The sequence below is a fragment of the Cupressus sempervirens genome, chromosome 4 (assembly GCF_028749045.1).
Source record: "Cupressus sempervirens isolate cs-2001-9-10 chromosome 4, ASM2874904v1, whole genome shotgun sequence".
Taxonomy (NCBI): Eukaryota; Viridiplantae; Streptophyta; class Pinopsida; order Cupressales; family Cupressaceae; genus Cupressus; species Cupressus sempervirens.
Genome location: NC_143121.1, coordinates 59,669,539 through 59,690,920, shown reverse-complemented (window position 1 = coordinate 59,690,920; position 21,382 = coordinate 59,669,539).

Genomic DNA, 21,382 nt, shown 5'->3' with positions numbered 1-21,382 from the left:
TCTCTGTGTAAGATTGTGAGCAAGACATCACTGGCTCATCTCAGTCTTCCTGATGATAGTTTTGGAGATGGATGTAACTCCAAGGAAGATAAGGATGCCTTTTAGTGGATGATCATGTAATAATAAAGACTAATAAGCACATACCAGATTGCTCTATTTGCCAACCAGTAGTCATAGTTGCTAAAGCCTTAGATGGATGGTATATGAAGGCACTAGATATTGAAGAAAGTATCTAACCTCCAAAAGAAAAGTCACTTTCCAAATCAACTTGTACCAGGTATTGGAGCCAAGACCCACTATGTTAGAAATGAGATTAAAGGAGATTGTGTCTTCAACTCTAGAAGCCATCTAAGTAGAGGATGTTTACATATGAAGACAAATACATGTGGTATAATGCATTCTCAACATGATAATCAACATTATTGCCTTGAACTGAAGTAGTGAGTTGTATTTTAAAAATGTTTGGAGGTGGTAGTGTTAAAGATAGGGGATTTTTTTTTAAAAGGGCCCAAGCAGCCCATGTAGAAAGTAAAAGGAATTCACGCATAAGATGGCCATTCATGGCATGAAGTCAAAATAGCCAAGAGTCGGCTGGGAGAGCAAGGTATAAACAAAAACAAGCCAGCAATCAAATAGAGGGAAGCTTTCAAAGAAGCCCATAGCTTAAATCAGTGAATGCCCAAGCAGAGGAACAGAGCCTCACATGATAGGAAATGAACACAAGGTACAGGAAGTTGATGTAACCCAGTTCCATGCCATATGAATGAGACTCACACAAATGAAGACATAGCATAAAAGGCTGTAGGCAACACCCAAAGCCAACGCATAAAAAGAGGATGTTAGCGAGCATGTAGAAGGAACACAAAGCCGATAGGAAACAAACCCATCCCATGCGCAATTTAAAGCCAGGATACTCATGCTAGAAGATGAAAAAAGCTACAATCAAATGGCAACACAGGTGAGTTCTAAAGAGCAAAGCAAGATGCCAAAGAAACTCATGCAAGCAAGAAAGTAAGATCCATGCATGGAAAAGAGCCCATGCAAATTGAAATGAAAGACTAAAAGAGACTCCACACACAATCAAAGTCGTGAGCAATTAGTAGAGGCAGTCAGTGTGTGAATGCTAGCCAATACAAGGTATGATTTGCAAGGAGGGTGTTCAAGTTAAGTGCCCTTCTACATCTAGAGATGAATCCTCTAAACTGCCACAAAATTTAGAGAGCAACTCAAAACTAGGATAGCCTAGACACTAAATTAACAACATTCTCATGACAAGCTGCATATCACCGCTTCAAAACCAGAATAAGCTTACTTATGAATATCAACCCAAAATCTGCCATAAGACCCCAAATCCTTTAGCTAGAATGGAATAGGCCACCGTCCAATAGTCTTGAGGGATCAGTCTGGTGGAATAATCAATCAGTTCCAAAACCCTTGTGGGTATTTTTGAAACTAACTCACATCCGCTATTGGTGAAATTAGCATCTACGCCATGAGCAAAGAAAGCCAAGTAAGAATCGTTGCTACAATTGATGTGAGAAATTTTTTATACCTGTTTGTTGCAGTGGATGAAAAGACACATCCATAAATTGAAGGCTCCTCTCAGCATAGTTAAAATTGAGTAATCTAAAATGGTGTGTGTTGATTTGTATCATTGGGTAACGCTCACTACCATTGTCACAATGGATCGGGAAACTTGGATGGCCGTAACTAGGAGCAGCACTAAAAGGAAATTGAATGCAATTTCATTACAAGTAATAAAGCAGCTATCAAACATGGATTCAGAAGTTGCAGACACCACAAAAATAGGGCAAAGAGGAATAAGAAAATGAATTATCCCACATTTGAAGGGAATAGGAGTTTTATGATGTTTCAATACTCCCACAAGTAATATGACTTGTGTCTTAAGGAATGCCTCTTTTAAAAGAGACAAGTGTGTGCTAAAGGGCCTCGCCTAACTTAAACGACTAGGTGGCACACAAAACAAAGGTAAAATTTTGACCAAGAAAATGTACATAAAGTGATGATGTCAGCATGACTAAAAACTTTCTTGAAAGTCCAAAATCTAGCAACTTGTCATATCACTAGCCAGAAAATGGCAAGTTTTTTGGCTAGTGACATAGCGAGTCACCAAAAAACCTCAAAATCTGATGCAATTTCAACGTGGGTCCTGCTTGGGTGTCAATGACCAATCACAATATGCCACATGGCACAAATTCCAAGGTATACTATGATGTGGTGGTAGATATCTCAGGCGCATGAGATCATGACATGTGGAAAATCAAATGGTTCTCGCTATGTCGCTAAAGAAAATATGTAAGGAAGTTAGTATAGTGACATAGTGAGAGCCTCTATGGCAGGACCAATTGGCGATGATGTGGTGCCTAGGTGATAGGGTCTAATGATGATGCAACAATGAGCCAATCATGTAATGACACGTGGCAACTCGATCGAATAGAGTTGACTTGAAATGGAAGATAAAGCTAAAAAATTAAATATTTTGTTCAAATGATATTTATGAATATCTTCCTGTATCATGTACAGTAAGGTTTTAAATAAAGTTTGAAACTTTGATATAGTCTAATCTTTATAAAAATTCAAATATTTGTGAAATAATGCCATGGAGCCATGAACAGAGGTCTTGATTTTCAAATGATCATATCTAGAGCGATTTTTATCAAAAATATGCACTCCAATACACCATCGAAACCAGGAAGAGTTGAATGTTTTGAATCTAAGGTTGGTTTTGGCCTAGGTGTTCACTAGTTCTTGCTATAGGTCAGTTTATGATTTTTGGGGCATTGGCAGCAGAACAAGCAAATTTGATCACTAAGCATTAGAGTTTGTTAGAGGGTGGATTCGATGACTTTTCGAAGCCTGAATGTGATAAAAATAAGATAGAAGAGATTATATTGCATTCTAAAGGCCATATTCAACTAATTTTTCACTTTTACCGTGAGTTCAACTTTAGCATCAAAAATCAGTTATGATGGTGAATCAAATATCTGAGATATTTGTACCTTGTAGAGGCCAAATGATGGAATTTGATATGCAATTGAAGAGAGAGGGTAGAAAGAGGTTTTGTCATCTTCTTGGGAAGGAATTCTGAGTGGACACTTGTCATTTCTTGATCAAACCCGAGATTTTCTTCTTCCTCTATATCAATCTCATTCTTTCTCATTGTATAGGTTCCCATTTTTTGGAGAAAATTTGAACACTACTGTGATACTAGGGTTTTGATTCTAGTCTTGATGCATTCCCATGACTGTGCCACCATTTCTCTCAGCATAATTCTATTGTATCAACAACATTAGGAAGGATAATATAGATAGTTCAAATTTGTTAGGTATTTCCATGTTTTCATTTTCATGCATATGACTGTATTAATTTCAAGGAAATAAATGCAAAGAGTAGTAGATGGTTGAGTTTGATCTTGAATCTTGTCTCCTATCTTAGTGAGCTTCAATGTTTTATGATGTTAGAACAAAGAGCCTAGATCATAGTTGCAGTCCCTTAAGGTTGTATGTTGTCTTATTATTGCTTGTAACTCAAGAGATTATGTAAATGCATCAGTGAATCAATAGGGTTGTAGGTTTATTGAGAAGGATATCATGTAAGAATGAGGTTTGGATTGAGCATAGATGTTTATTTACATGGTAAAAAGATAGATCATGTATCTGAATATATACATAAGTATCAGATATCCATATGCATGCATTTGATTTATGGATTTTCCCAATAGATAAGGCACTGATCAGTTATAGGATCATTAGGTCTTATTGCTACATATTAGGGGTTTGCTGAAATCAACATTTTTAATCAAACATTTTTTCCCTTTCATGTTGAAGGACCTAGATGTTTAGCCTTTACTTAGCTTATGAGATTCATATCTTTGCATTGAGCTACTATAGATCTGTGTCATTTCATGAGTCATTCAGAGAAATAAGGGTAACATCTGCTTAATAGATTCATGGATATGTTTTTGCACTAGTACGGTATCATTTGAATCTGAGGTCTACCCACCTAGGTTTAGTAGAGCCTAAAGTAGAAGAAGGGTCAAGCCTTATAGTTGGTCCTATGTCTGAAATGATATGTTGATAATGGGAGTTAGCTACCCCTAGATATGTCATATTCTCATGGGTATAACTGAAAACCCTCCAGCATTTTCAAACACCAAAAAACCCATTATAGCATTATACCACTGGATGATGGATTTTGCATCTATTAATATTGCTCCATCTCTATACTTTAGTTCTTCATGAGCTAAGGCTCTTTTGATGCATGTGTCTACACCATTGTGCTCTCCCTTTCCATGACTAGCCTTTGTGGAATTCCACATATATTGAATTCTACACAACATGTGCATCCTGCTCAACCAATAGAACATTCGTGCATTCTTGAATTGAGATGCACAATTTTCTAACCAAATAATGTGTTGACAATATGGTATGCCCTATTAGCCAAATATCCATAAAATAGTTGAAAATAACCATGTACAAACTCCATAGAATGTGATCGATCATCGCTGATGTAAAAATGGTACTCCCTCAAAATCTTCTTGTCATCCTTTGTACTTGTAGGTGAATGCATGAATGATATATGAACAAAAATGGAAACTTGTTGAAAAGTATAATACCTTGCTTGCACCTCATTTTGTGGTTGTAGTGTGCAGTTCTGTGTAAAGTCTACAACTGAAACAATGGTATCTAGTGAAAATGTATCCTTGAACAACTTGAATTTTATATTAAGCCATCAAGCTCTATGTATATGCCTTGCATAATATTTTCACGAAAAATCTTCATGAACTCATACACTATAATTTTTTCAATGAATAAATCATATCTTTTACCCTGTTTTCCATCTTTTAGAGAATATGTCTCATCTTATATTTTCCATAATCTACTATTTCATTTCCAATTGCATGTGCACTATCCATATGTTCACAAGTTGATAAAAGTTGCAAAGAAAAACAAAATAAGCAGGTACCATCCAAGCATGATGTCTTGTAAAATTGTTTGTTGTCCCCTATTTCACATAAAATTTTGGATATGAATTCCCTTGAAGATCTTGGTGGCTCATTCATGTCACAATCCTACAAAACAATCTTACAATGCAAAAACACACATATATTCTTAAAAACATCAAAATGGTTAGAAAATTCAATATGTATCCTACAACAAGAATTTGTGCGTGTGTGATTTATCTTCACATAAAAAGGTTTACCCATCTTTAAAAATCTTTGACTTATTCAAATTTGAGGATACATACAAATAAATTTTGCAAAAAATTGTGTTTGAGTTGAGTTAAAAAATGTTTCACATGTAGGTCATGATTTTGGCTACCAATCCTCCTTCGTACAACATCTCTTTGATTAGGGGAAACACGTGTATTATTTTCCAAAAATCTTTGATCAATGATTTCAAAGCTTCACTAATTTCTTTATCCTATTGTAGTAGTCTACCACTAAATGTCCATAACTCATTTTTTTTTGGATCTTCCAATCTCTCATGCCTTAGCATGGCTCTCCTTAGAGTACCTCTACCAATTTTCAATGTTTTTCTTATCTTTCTCATGAGTCAAAATTTCTTCGTTTGGGTACTTACTATTGTCGATGAAAGTACTCATCTTTTGATATTACTATCTTTGGTGCATGATTTAGAACCCACTTTTTCATAAACATTCATTAGATTCTTTACAATGTTTTTTTCATTTGAATCATCCATCTTTCTTAGCCCAAGAATCTTCATGATAGGCCTAAATTTCAAATTCCTCATCATTTCAACAAATAATTGTTATTGACCTGAAATATTTAATTCTTCAAATAATAATCTCCCCATACAATTAACTTTTCTTTGACAAGTACACTTGCTAATCTTGTCAGGCATTGATTTTAAAATGTTAGTATCAATATCAATCAAATATTTTGGTCTTCTAAAATAAATTCTAGGTGTTATAATATCTTCCATTCGCTTAACATTTTGAACATCAACATAAGGTTGAGTGTTTGTGTACCTTGAACCAAAGATGATGTGCCTTGGCAATAAGATGCAAAAGATGGAATATCACCTACTTGATATGTTGATGTTGTGCCTTCCACATGACATGATGGAGTATGTACATCGTCGAATCTACAAATTAGCATCTTTTCAACAAGAGAGGATGATATGATTTCAATATTAGAAAATGGTGTAGCTTCACAATTCAATTGTCTTCTTAAGCATAATAGTCTTATTCATTCTCTTTGTCTTTCCAATTCTTCCTCTTTGTTTCTTTGTATTAGTGGTTCTTGTTCCTCTTTGATAGTCAATTCTTCATTATTTATTTGCAATTTTCTTTGTTCATGTAGTAGTTTCATTTTATCCCTTCTAATTTCCAAATCTCTCTCCTCATCATTTTTTTGAGTTTTTGGTTTCTTCCTTGGCATGATGATGCTTTCTATATGTCAAGTTATTCAAACATCTGAATTACTTACAATTTGTAAAGTACAAATCATTCAAATACATATAAAAATTATAATTATTTCAATGAATACACAATATATATTAAACAATTTGCCAAATTTCTAACTATGTACAAATAACAATTAATTCAAACATACAAATTTCAATGAATTCACTATATATTAAACATGTCAAATTATAATCAAATTTGTCTCTGTATAACAACAAAGAATAATTAAAAAGGACTACACTAACCTTTTCTATAGAAAGAATATTCAAAAAGCCTTCAAATAGCATATCTAATGATTGAATTTGGTGTTTCCTAGCTTCAAATAGAATGAAGGAATGTTAAAAAGGCCTTCAAATAGAGTTTGCTAACTTCCAACAGCTTGAAACCCATGTTTTCTATCAGACCAATAGAATACACAACAGACAAAAACAAAAATATTGATCAGCAGGGACCCAAAATTGCTTTATGACCATTTTTTTGTGTTTTCATATAGTGTGTATACACTATAGCACATACGCACTATAGTACATACGCATTATATGCATATGCACTATGTGAAAAATAATCTCTCCCTATCCCATCATCCCTCATCCCCTACTCCCTCTCTCCCTAAACTCTCTCTCCTCTCCCATCCCTTACTCTCTCTCTCTCTGTCTTGCACTCCTTCTCCCACTACCTACTCTCTCACACTCTCTCTCATCCCCTAATCTCTCTCACTCTCTCTCCTCTCCCATCCCCTACTCTCTCTCTCTCTCTCTCTCTCTCTCTCTCCCATCCCCTACTCTCTTTTTCTCTCTCTCCTCTCCCATCCCCTACTCTCTCTTTTTCTCTATCCTCTCCCATCCCCTACTCTCTTTCTCACTCTCCCTCTCATACTCCCTCTCCCACCACCTACTCTCTCTCTCCCATCTCCTACTCTCTCTCACCCTCTCTCCTCTCCCATCCCCTACTCTCTCTCTCTCACACTCCCATTCCCCCCCTCTCTCTCCCTCTCTCACTGCCTACTCTCTCCCTCTCCCATCCCCTAATCTATCCCCTCTCCCATCCCCTACTCTCTCTTTCTACTCTCTCTCTCCTCTCCCATCCCCTACTCTCTCCCCTCTCCCATCCCCTACTCTCTCTCTTTCACATACACACACAAACACACTCCAATCCCCCTCTCTCTCCTCTCTCATTCCCTACTCTCTAGATCTCTCACACACTCCCATCCCCCCTCTCTCTTCCTCTCCCACTCCCTATCCCACCACCTACTATCTCTCTCTCACTCTCTCTCCCTCTCTACTCTCTCTCCCATCCCCTACTCTTACTCTCTCTCCCATCTCCTACTCTCTCTCTTTGCCATCCCCTACTTTCACTCTCTCACTCTCCCTCTCTCACTCTCTCCCTCTCTACTCTCTCTCTCCCATCCCCTACTCTCAATCTCAGTCTCCCACTCCCTCTCCCACTGCCTACTATCTCTCTCTCTCACTCTCACCCTCTCTACTCTCTCTCCCATCCTCTACTCTCACTCACTCTCTCTCTCTCCCATCCCCTACTCTCTCTCTGCCACCCCTTCTCTTTCTCACACTCTCACACTCTCTCCCATCCTCTACTCTCTCTCTTACACACACTCCCATCCCCCCTCTCTCCCTCTCTCATTCCCTCTCCCACCACTTATTCTCTCTCCCATCTCCTACTCTCTCTCTTTCTCTTTCTCTCTCCCCTCTCCCATCTCCTACTATCTCTCTCTTTCACACACACACACCCATCCCTCCTCGCTTTCTCTCTCTCTCTCCTCTCCTCTCCCATCCCATAGTCTCTCTCACTCACTCTTTGTCTTCCAGTCCCTCTCCCACTACATACTCTCTATCTCTTAGGCTACTCTATCTCTCTATCAAGCTACTCTCTCTCTCCATCTCCCATCCACTACTATCTCTTTCACACACACACACACACAAACTCCCATCCCCCCTCTCTCTCCTCTCCCATGCCCTACCCTCTCACACACACACTCCCATCCTCCTCTCTCTCTTTCTCCCTCTCCCTCTCCCACTCCGTCTCCCATTGCCTACTCTCTCTCTCTCTCTCTCTCTCTCTCTCTCCCCCCCCCATCCCCTACTCCCAATCTCTCTCTCCCATCCTGTACTCTCTCTTTGTGACCCCTACTCTCTCTCACACTTCCTCTCTCTCCCCTCCTTCTCTCTCTCTCACACACACACCCCATTCCCCCCTCTCCTCTCTCTCTCTCTCTCTCTCTCTCTCTCTCTCTCTCTCTCTCTCTCTCTCTGTACACTATTTAGGTCTTAATAGTGTATGTGCACTAAAGTGTATATGCACTAAAGCACAGACATGCTATTCAAACTCAAATTTTAAAAAGCTTTAAATAGCACACATGTGCTATTTAAAGCTTTGCATTCTACCAAGCCTAAGGCTTAGTTTTTCCTTGGGGATCCAACCCAAAGGTTTGGAGTCTGTAAATTGGTTTGAGATGTGTTTTGCTACAAACATACAAAAAATGATTGATTTTTCTTGTGTGCTCTACTTCAAGTTTCCTCGTGGTTGAGCATCAATAAAATTAGGTTACATGACATTGTAGGCCTTTGTGTTAGCTATATAACCATATAATTTATTTTTCATTTGAACTACTTGAAGCCTTTCAACTATAATTTATTTTGAATGCATGTCCATTTTTTGTCAAAAACCAATATGTACTAATTGAGCTGTAGATTTTAGCTCATTCATCAAATTTTGCAACAACTTGGTTTTTTAGAAACTAGTCTCCATTCTACACATTTTGAAAAAAAGAAGTTTTGATTTTAGATTAGTTTTGAATAATTTCTAGGGGGAGCATAAAAATATTTCACAATTTTTCGATGTGTCTAATTAAAAAAATCATTAAAAAAAAATACACATTATAAAATTACCCAAAAAATTTGGGATAAACTACATAGTGTTAGGTAACTTTTGACCAGAGCGATTAAAAAATTTCAAAACAAAGTTAAAATTTTATGGGGGCCACACTTTGTACTGTGTTATCTTTTTTTTGGAATAAATAGTACCACTTTCTATGGCCCTCTTTTTGCAGGACCTATAACTAAATCATTTTGAAAAGAAATTAGTAGTTTAGAAACTAGATTCAAAGTACTAGTACTTTTGTTTTTGTCATATCTTAAAGTTTTGAGCATAACTATCTTCAAATTCTTGTTGAAGTTCAGAAATTGCTGATTTTAGAAAAAAGGTCTCCATTTATACCCCACTTTTGGCACCACAACTTGGTGGACTTACCCAGTCCTTTCTCTCAAAACATGAATATAATGCTCTTACTATGTTAGGTATGTTTATTTACTTTGATTGGTATGAGAACATTTTTTTTTTGGGATTAAGCCAATTTTCCCAAAATGTTTCCATCAATGCCAAAGGGGGAGATTGTAGACAATATGGCCAATCAATCTAATAAGATGAGATATGTGGTTATCATTTATGGCAACAAATAGCTCTGATTATTTATGATGAAAAATTGTTTAAGTATATAACAATGTTACAATAGCACGATGAGATTTATTAATAATGGAATATTCCTTTGAATATTATCTTGCATAGTTAACTATAGATGCATGACATCATCTTGATGATGTAGACAAGTGTGCATGTCTATACACCCAACCAAGTTCAAGTTATGGAGGAAATATCAATGCAAACACTTCACTATGCAAAATAGAGCATGTTAGCAAATTGAGTTGTAGGACTTACAAAATTATTTTGATTATTAAATCTTGATGAGCCAACTCTAAGGATAATATGGGAGCTAAGTAAGGAAGGATTTATTAGTATGATTGATATTAGTAAAGGAATTCATAATTTGCAAGGTTAGATAAGGGAAATATGCATGCAAATATAGATGTGAGTGGGAGATTATGTGATATAAATGTAAGATATGATGCAAAATAATATATGTGTAGTTACTCCTTGCTTATGACATTGAGTCAATAGAAAGGAAGATTATCTATAGTCTACCAAATAATTGTATGAAGAACCGACAATCAAAAGAATTGTGGAGTACAACAAGTGATCAAGTTTTGTATGTATATCTATTCTCTTGAAGAACTCAATTGTATAGTTGCATGTTAGGGTAGTGGACTCTTCGTGCACAAATTTGTATATGATCCACCAACTCCTAATATGATTGAGGCTTCTAACAAGGCTTAGTCTCCTAGTAGGGACTCGATACACTATACATTCTTCATAGACTCGTAATAGGGTCAATATGCTTAACCAGATTCTTTATATAGTGAATCATCTTGTGGGTTTCATCCCCACTAGAGTTTTTTGTTGCCCAGGGTTTCCCTAGTTTAAAAAATATGGTATTATGAGCTCTCTTTATGTGTGGTTGGTTATACTATTCAACATTATTGGTTTACTTGCTTATACATGTATCAATGTAATTAATAATATCTAGTTGTTGGCAAGAAGGTTGAAAATACTAATTCACCCCCTTCCCATCCTCCACCCCCCCCCCGCACTCCTTCTCTCTTAGTATTATCTATCATTAAATTTTTTTTCTAGCTAGGATTTGAGTTGGATATTGAGGGATCTTGAATAACTATTGTTATTTCTTTGTATTTGGCCATAACCGAGAAGGCCTTACAGCCTGACACATTAACTATAATTAGTTCTTTTTATGAATAAAGAGTTGCGAATTGGTATTAGATCTTGTGTTTTTGTTTATATTCTACTACGTGGTTATTTGTTGTGGGTTAGGAAATCTCCATCAAGGATTCTCCTACCTTTTATTACATCACATGGTATTAGAGTGAGAATTGATCTAGTTGGTTGAATATTATTAGAGCAGAGGTTGGATCTAGTTGATTATTGCAGAGGGTTTGTGAATATCTTGAAAGATTCCTCCAAGAAAATTGGACCCTAGGGTGATTGGTGATCTTAGAGATGTTGTAGAAGAAAGGATCACAGAGAAGGTTAATGCAAATTTTAGATCTAAAATGGAGGAGGTTAAAGCTAGTTTTAGATCTCAAATGGCATTGATGAAAAGTGATATGATTGTTGAAATTGTGAGTGCTTTAGGTAGTGTACCTAGGCATGTGGGTAGTAAAGCTAGTTATGAGGAAATTGTTGAAGACTTTGAAGTTGTTGGATTGAGTGGTGAGGATATAATTGATTGTGTGGAAAGACCTATTGGAATTAGGGTTGGTTAATTTGCCAGGCCTAGGTTTTAGTTGAAGTTGAAGCATAAGATGGCATTTTCTAATTTATCATATACTTTGAATCTTGAAGACCTAATTTATTGGATTGGTGAATTGGAAGACTAATTGGATCTTGAGGATATTAAGGATCTACACAGAGTAAAGTTGACATAGACTAAGTTGAAAGGACATGTTTCTCTTTGGTGGAAAGAATTACAACAAGATCAAGAAGAAGGTGAATTGAAAATCACTAGATGGAGATTGATGGTGACTAAGTTGAAGAATAAGTTCATTCATATTGATTATGAACTTGAGTTATTTAAGAAATTGTAAAATTTGAAGTATAAGGATATGACTGTGAAAGATTATATAAAAGAGTTCTACAAGTTGACTATTTGGTCTTGACATATAGAATTGTCTAAAGATAAGATGGCTAGATATATCAATGGTTTGAGATTTAATATTTAGGATGAGGTTGGTGATGAGACTCTAAAGGGCCATTATTTTGGAACCATTTATCTTGTTTCTTAAATAATTATCTTGCAAGAAACATTTTATGACTATGGTTTAAGCAAAAGAACTTTTGTTTTATGAATATACTATATATATGTTAAGACATGAAGATTGAAGTATAGATTGTTCAGATATGTTGTGTTTTCTTGAATCTATGGATTTCTATGATTTAATGTAGGAATATTACATGTTGATAAATATTTCCTCATCCATGCTATGTTTGGCTAGGTTCCTTCCTATAGCCATAGGATTTGTAAGAGTGATAATTTGAACATTATACCTTTTCTAACATTGTCGATGAAATGAATGCATGTATGTAGAAGTTTTTGTGTTTAATGCTTTATATGTGTTACCATTCATATTGAAGACAACATTCTAGTGCTGAGTAAAGGCCAACCAGATGATTAATGAATCATTGCATAAGTAGATTATGGTGCAAATTCTATTATGGCAGCACACGAAGATACCTTCCTCAACCTACTATATTTGGAGGAGTTAAAACATAGTTAATAGTGTTTCTATTGTAAACTTTATGATTTGTAATTGTTCCTCATTGATGGAGTGATTGTAGGAGTAGGAAGTTGTTGAAAGGGGATCTTTTAAAATCTTTTCCTAGTTTTAATGAGAAGGAAGATAGAATAGATTGTTTTGTTCAGTAGAGTTTAATCTCATTTTTCAAATGTAATCTCTTATTGTGAATTAATAGAATATAGAGTTCAAGTTTCTACCTTTAAACTTACTTTTTTTCTATTCACTCATCCAAAGGGGCCCACTTGGTGAGTGAATTTCTTTATTAAAGGATTTAAATCAGCTTATTAGGAGTGAGCCTTGTTAGAGGACTTTAGATCATTCACTTGAAATGTCGCCTAGTTTAAGTATTTGCAAATGACTATTAGGTCAACCTTAATTGAAAGGATTTACCCTAGACTGATAAAATAATTAAAAAGTAATAGTAAGGCTTGATCTGATAATAACTTACAACACACTTTGTAGATTATAGATCTTTGTTTCAGTCCTCCATTATACTTGGCTTTCACACACTTTAGCTCTGATAACTTGTCCACCCTTCAAGCATCCATACCATTAAGCCTTCTTTCTTTCCTTTCCAATAGTAATATCTTCTCTCAAGTCACTAAAATAAGTAATACCTTAGACTCGTTGTCTTCCATAAGTTCTCACACATGACAACCTTTGCTTCTGATCAACCATCTCTATAAATAGAAAATTAGATCTTTTTCGATCATCCTCTATTGTGCATTTTAGGGTTAGGTAGGATTAGGTAGGATTCAATGAATCTACCCATTGTAGTCACCTAAAAACCTTTAGAAAATAAAGTATTTTTATTTTTTGAAAATTTTTTGATGACATCGTCATTAATTAATTAATTAATTAATTAATTTTTATGCCATTAAATCCATTTATCTTAATTAAAAATATTTAATTAAGGAATCCCTCCCAAAAATGTTTAAATCTTATTTAAACATTATTTCCTTATTTATTAATTATTTAATTAATAAATTGACCAAAAAACCCAAAATAAATAAAAATTTTATTTTTTGCCCAAAACTTGGCCAATTTCCTTAAGACCACTAACCTCTTCCAAAATCTCCTAATCCTCTTTTAATTTTGATTAAAGGCTAATCCCATCATTTCCGACCCCTAATCCCAACTCAAAATATTTAATTAAGATTAAATATTAATCCTCATGTTTATTAAAAAAGTTTTAATAAATATCTCCTCAACCCAAACCCTTGAAATAAATAAAACTTTATTTATTTCCTAAAAATCTAATTTATCCTCATCCTAAGAAGTTCTAGACTCTTCTAGAAAGTCTTCATCCTCATCCTAGGAAGTTCTAGACTATTCTAGGAAGTCTTTATCCTCATCCAAAGTCTAGACTCTTCTAGAATATGTCTTTAAACCTAATCCTAATCCCCTCCTAACCTTGTCACATTCCATAAACATGGGTTAAAACTTACTAACCCAAGCCAAAGTTAACAAATATCTCTTCTTTCACCCACCCTCATTAAATGCCATCCACTTGCCTATCCCTAAGCTAATCATAAACCATCCTAATCCATCCTCTAATCATTTGCACAATCCTAAGCAAGCTTAAAACCCTCCTAATGAAGCCCAAGTTGAAATTGCTCTCATCTCCCTCAAAATATCTCAACCATAAAACTTTATGAAGCCCACTAGGCCATAAATGACTCTTCCAAGCCCTTTTATTGCTCTTACAAGACATTACAAGGGTCTTTATGAAGATTTTATCCCTTGAGACTCGTTTGTTGACTCATCCTTCACCTTTGCTCCATCCTCTCACCATGTGACATGTGTCACTCCTTGATTGGCTGTAAGGAAGCACAATCCATGTGCTCTCCTCTCATGCAATCTGAGCCCTCCATGAGCTTTCACCTTTGCTCCATCCTCTCACCATGTGACATGTGTCACTCCTTGATTGGCTGTAAGGAAGCACAATCCATGTGCTCTCCTCTCATGCAATCTGAGCCCTCCATGAGCTTTTTCCCATCCTTGCATCTTAGCCCTCAATCCCTCAAGCCTCTTGCCTATATATTGGATCCTTCCCTTTTGCAAAACAACACAATTCATGAAGTAAAGCCATAATGTCATTTTGAGAAGCCATTTTTACATCAAAACCATACACTCACACCCAAATTCCAACTCCATTTGAAGCCCTTTTTGAAGCATAAGCTTGAGCATACATCCTATCTATTTAGACAAAGCCACTCAACAAGAGAGCTTCTTATTGAGAGAGTCCATTAATGGCTCATATTCTCAATTGAGAGCTCATCTTAGTCTATCTTGAAGTTTATGAATTTTGTTTAGTTTGTAGAAGCTTTATTTGAATTTGGTTTCTATTAGCATACTAACATTGTTCATATACACCCATCTTATCATTTCTTTCCTTTCTAGAAACTTCTCCTTCAATCCTCTTGATTTCACCTTAAAATAGTTCATCTTGAATTTTGTGCCACCAACTCATTAAGTTTATCTTCCACATGGTTTACACAATCTAAGAAATCAAACTTATCATTATAGATTCATCAAATTCATGATCTTGTTCATAATACTGACACTCGATATTAATTGGCTTTTGATTCTCAGCACATACTACATTTCTTGACATCCACTATCAAATCACTTGGCACAAACTAAAGTTTGATGGTGCTCAACATCAACTAAATTTTACTCCACTTATACTATATCACTCGGCATACATTGGAATTTGAATTTTCTTGGCTCCAACTAATTTTCTTCTTTACTTACACTAACTTTTCTTGTAACCTACTGTGTAGATTGTTAAGCTTGGTAGACACAATTCATTTTACCTAGTCTTCTAAACTTAATCAATGTATCCATCCTTTGCAACCTTAAGTAGGTAATCAATGCACTATAATATTACTGTCTTAATTGATCCTTGTACTCCTTTTCCATATCATAACTCAACCTTTCTTGTAGGTGCTATTGTTACCTCATTTTATCAAATCCTCTTCATCAATTGAAAAAATGATAGTACTCAAATAATCTAAGAAATTATCTTACCAACAAGTCACAGGTTTGAGATCAGTGACAAAACAATGATTGAAACATATTGTCATACTTGTATCAATATATTTTCAATAGAATGTGCAAGTAGTGTTCTAACACCTTCTAGTCTTACAATAGTGGAAAATGTCTTCCCATAGTTAATACCTTCTTCTTTTGTATACCCTTTGCATACTAGTGTAGCCTTATTCCTTGTGGCTTCACTTTTTAATTTAGTTTGTTCGTAAATACCCATTTTGTTCCAGTAACATTTTTTTCTTTAGGTCTAGGTACTATTATCCATGTTTTATTCCTTTTTATCTTCTCAATTTATTCATTCATTTCTCATATCCAATCCTTATTATCCAATGAATCCTTCACTAATTTGGACTCAAACTCACTAAGTAAGCATGTCTCACTAAAGTGAGTCTCTTTCTTGTAATAACACTAGATTATTTATCTTCAATAATTTTCTCAGGTGCATGATGTCTTTGTTGAGATAATGGGTGTTGCACACATTGCATAATATTGTTATTTTATTATTTTATTTTTATTATGTAATGTTGTACCTAGATGGATGTGCAACATGTAAAGATTCCCATGGAATATTCTTGATGAGTTGTATTGTAACATTGTGATAATATTTGATGTAATTATTTAATATTGGGGAAAAGAATTAAATTCCCAATATTAAATGTGGGGTTAGTGGGTTAGGTAGCACATGGTTTTAGCACATGGTTTATGTAATACCACTTGGTGGTTTTGTGGGACTTGCTACTATATAAGCAGCCACAAGGGTAGTTGTTGTAGTAAGAGATAGAGAGTGACAAGGAGAAGACAAAAGGCAAGAGTCAAGCGGGACAAGGCTTGACAGGTTAGCCAAGGGAGCATTTGTGAAGGTTGGAAGCATGGCATGGGATGTGTGGATTCATGCTTGTTCACATAGTTTGCTCGGTTGTGGCTATGGCCATGAAGGCTTCCATGGTTGTATGGCAATGGTATTTTTTTTGCTGAATAATACATGGTGATGGATGCTTTTGGAGGCTGGGTTTTTTTCCTTCAATGAGGGTTTCCTAGGGTATATCTTGTGTCACATTTTGTGGGTATGTTGTCTATTCTCTTGCATGTGGATTTTAATTCCGTATTTATTTTAGATCTATTATGGGTTATGTGAAAACGGTTATATTCTTTATTGTCAAGTTTTCTTACAAGTGGTATCAGAGCTATGGTTTTATTATTGTAACCCTAGATTGAATCCATGGGAATGCATGAGAGGATAAAAAAAAAGAGAAAGGGCAAGATATATGAATGATTTATTGCAGATCTGAGGGTTTTGGGTTTGCTATTATGATGGGATGTTAAAATATTTGGGCATGAGAAATTGTTGTACAAAAAGAGTTTTTCGGATGTTTCATTTAAATGAGGGTTTTGGGGGGTAGCTTGCAAAAATGACTTCCTGGGTAAAAACAGACCTCACCATTAGATCCGGGTCAACATTTCCATAAAATTTGATATATAATATGCCCTAGTTTGGCCATGTTCAGAGGAAATGAAAGAGTTTTTTGGTTTCAGCCCATGATGGCCGTCAAATTTAATCCCGTCGGAATTTTCGTCACTGAAAAAAAATTAAAAAATGAAAAATTGTACTGAAAATGGTAAAAAGACAGTTTTAGTAAAATGGCCATAACTTTCTCTCAGAATATCGGATTTCAGAGTTCTTATAGGCGTTGGAAAGCTAATTCAGAGCACTACAAGATGGTGTAGGTTTGGTTCTGTGATTTTAAAATTTTGTCAGGTTTTCAGAGTCCTAAAGTCAGATGTTATTTATTTTGAGCACGGATTAGGGCATAACTTGGGCATACGAAGTCAAATTTTGGACTTTGAATAGTCAACGGAAAGCTCTTGGAGAGCTCTACACATTGGTTCAGATTTGGTGTAGGTTTGTCATGATTTATTTGTTGATATATTAATCTGAACAATTTATAGATATATTTTGACTATGGTAACATTGTGAGTTTATGGCATTGGAGATTTAAGGTTTTGATGTCATTGTATACTCAGTTCATATTCAGATTGGTCTCATGATAATATGGTTATCAGTGTTTGGTTTGGATATGCATGATGACTTGTTGGATCTACAAGTTGTGCAGTGTTGTAAGCGGTCTATACTTACAGGTTGCATTTATAGCTTGGTTATGGGTTGTCTTTGCCTATTGATCTTTCATTATTGATGCATATTCAGATTGGTGGCTTGGATTTGGGTTGTCTATGCCCTGAGTCACATGATTTGCTGATTTTATTCTTCATGTAGAAGGGATGAGATGTTGTTACCAGGTACAGTCATGGTGGAGGATTGTGGTTGACTATTTTATGCTGACAGTTTGGACACTATTGAGAACCAGATGCTCGGTTCATGGATGTGATCATGGTGTCATGGGTTTTTGGCATGACATGATTGGTTATACAGGTACATCCTTGATGTTCATTAGCTTGGATTTCTAATATAGTTATGGTGGTATATCTTCTTGGTTGAGGATCATGGTTATTCAGTTTTCTTTTGAGGAGCTCATGATGTGCACTTTGAGTTCTTTGATGGCTTGATGCCTTGGTTGATTCTCATGGTTAGAAGATGGGTTTTCATCATTATGTCATGGATAGCTTGGATACATGGTTTAGTGGAAGCTTGTGACAGTGATGGGGTGACAGTGCAGGATTAGTTCCTGGTTTGGTTTATATCTTCTTGGTTTGGAGAGGATGGATTTTATGATGCCATAGGTGACTTGGTACCACGGTTGAGTGGGAGTTTTTTGGCATTGATATATTTATTGAGTGTTTGCAGATGTTGGAGGTTTGACTTAGATCCTGTTGCTGCAGAAGCGTCTTTGACATTTGCATGGTGCACTTGTTATCTTCATGGTGTTTGAAGATGGTTAGATCTTGAGGACTCATGGAGTTCTTGGTTATCTTCATGGTATGTGGAGATGGTTTTCTTCATGGTGTGTGGATATGGTTGCATCTTGAGGACTTACAGGGTTCTTGGCAAAGGTGTGGTTTATGCTTTTATTTGGCATGTTATCCTTGGTATGAGGATGGTTTTATTATTATGTCATGGTATACTCTTGATATGCGTTTAGAGTTGTGACATGTTATGGTGTGTTCATATGGAGCATGTTATCTCTTTATTTGAGATGGTAAGATCATGTTGTCATGTTTATGTTCTTGAGGCCATGGTTGGAACTTTGACATTGATCTTGGTTTAGTTTCTTGGTATTGAGTACAATAATCATAAGCTGGATACTTCATGATATTGTTATGTTGCATTTGGAGTTGGCATGGATTGATTGGTTATAGGTGCTCATGGATACTTAGAGATGGTGGTGATGCTGATTTTCTCTTGGATTAGAGAAGTATTTGTTGGGACGGTTGATGGTTTCAGCAGGAAGTCCGAGGGGCAGTCACCTGATATGGACTTGAGAGGAGATTGTTCTTAGATGAGTCTTGGTTGGAGACTTTGGTATCTTGATGAGCATTCTCATTCCCCACTCTTGGTCTACTTGGCGGTTTGCTACTTGAGAGGTATAGCCCATTGTTTCTCTCAGTTGCATTTTATTTATGCTTGTCTTTCATGGATATGGATCTTGAGCTATGGTACATGAGTTAGTTCTGGAGGGTTCATTTGAGAGATGGTTTAGCATTGGTTATCTCCATGTGCATATGTTGTTATGCTGGTTGAATTTGGGAGATGGTTTTATATTGGGCATATTCCTTGGATTAGGAATGGTTATTCCTTGGTTTAGGAATGGTTTATTGAGTTTGATCTTCTTGTGAGAGGCTTACATCCATGATTAGTTATATGGTATGGTTTGGGTGTTGTTGAGGCTTCTTGTTGGGGTTTTATGGAGGAGATCATACTTGCACAATTTACATCTAGAGGTGTGTGTAGAAGGACATGATACATGTTATGATTTGCATGGTTTCTCTTGGTCTTGGTTATCTTCCTGGATGTTCAGTTTTGCCTATATTGGATTTTGAGATTGGTTAGAGATTGTGATCACTAGTTTGTGCTCATGTATGTCATGTGAGAGATGACATGGTTATTCCTTTATCTCTTTCCTCTATTGGTTGTGGTGAACTTGGGAGAGCATTGAAGACTTGTTATGAGAGTTGTTCTTGTAGGATAACAGTTTATGTATTGTGGATGTCTTTGATACTACATGGATTCACTTCTTTGAGATGTTGTGAGTGGATTGGTTATAGATCTGATATTATCTTTTGCAGTGGGAGCTTCTTGGTATATATGTGGCAGGTATTTCTCTTGAAGCTTGTGATTGCAGGTTGTAGATTGGATATGTCGGTGATATGAGATTCACTTGTTATACCTTTGAGGTATGGATAGTTGGATGGGTTTGGCACTTTGCTGTGGGTGCTATTTCAACTATGGATATTTTGACAACTACGGATACATGTGATTACCTTTGAATCAGGTTTTTTGTGCTTGGAATTTTAGTTGGTACAGGATTTTATGATCTTCTAATGTGACAGGTTGGGTGGCTTTCTCTTTGGATGGCTTCTATGTATGTCCAGTGGGAGTGGCATAATAGGAGGTGAGATCATTCATGTTTGAGATGCTGGATAATTTGATTTTGTTGCGGGTACCAGGATGGAGCACTTGGTGTATTTTGATCCATGATGGTGGATGTGCTGGGAGGGATTGTTCCCTTGTTCATTTATGTGGCTACGGATTGACCCTATGCAATGTATACAACAAGTGGGAGATTGTTGAGATAATGGGTGTTGCACACATTGCATAATATTGTTATTTTATTATTTTATTTTTATTATGTAATGTTGTACCTAGATGGATGTGCAACATGTAAAGATTCCCATGGAATATTCTTGATGAGTTGTATTGTAACATTGTGATAATATTTGATGTAATTATTTAATATTGGGGAAAAGAATTAAATTCCCAATATTAAATGTGGGGTTAGTGGGTTAGGTAGCACATGGTTTTAGCACATGGTTTATGTAATACCACTTGGTGGTTTTGTGGGACTTGCTACTATATAAGCAGCCACAAGGGTAGTTGTTGTAGTAAGAGATAGAGAGTGACAAGGAGAAGACAAAAGGCAAGAGTCAAGCGGGACAAGGCTTGACAGGTTAGCCAAGGGAGCATTTGTGAAGGTTGGAAGCATGGCATGGGATGTGTGGATTCATGCTTGTTCACATAGTTTGCTCGGTTGTGGCTATGGCCATGAAGGCTTCCATGGTTGTATGGCAATGGTATTTTTTTTGCTGAATAATACATGGTGATGGATGCTTTTGGAGGCTGGGTTTTTTTCCTTCAATGAGGGTTTCCCAGGGTATATCTTGTGTCACATTTTGTGGGTATGTTCTCTATTCTCTTGCATGCGGATTTTAATTCCGTGTTTATTTTAGATCTATTATGGGTTATGTGGAAATGGTTATATTCTTTATTGCCAAGTTTCCTTACAGTCTTCTCACATATTTTGAAAGTACATGCTCATTTCTTCTTTGATATTCTCTCGGTTCTTCTTGGAGAATAATTTAAATCTCTCTCTCTCTCTCTCTCTCTCTCTCTCTCTCTCTCTCTCTCTCTCGTTCTACTTCATGTTTAGTTCCTTTTGTCTATGATTCAAAAATAGTTTGTTGTTGTTCAATACCCACAATCTACT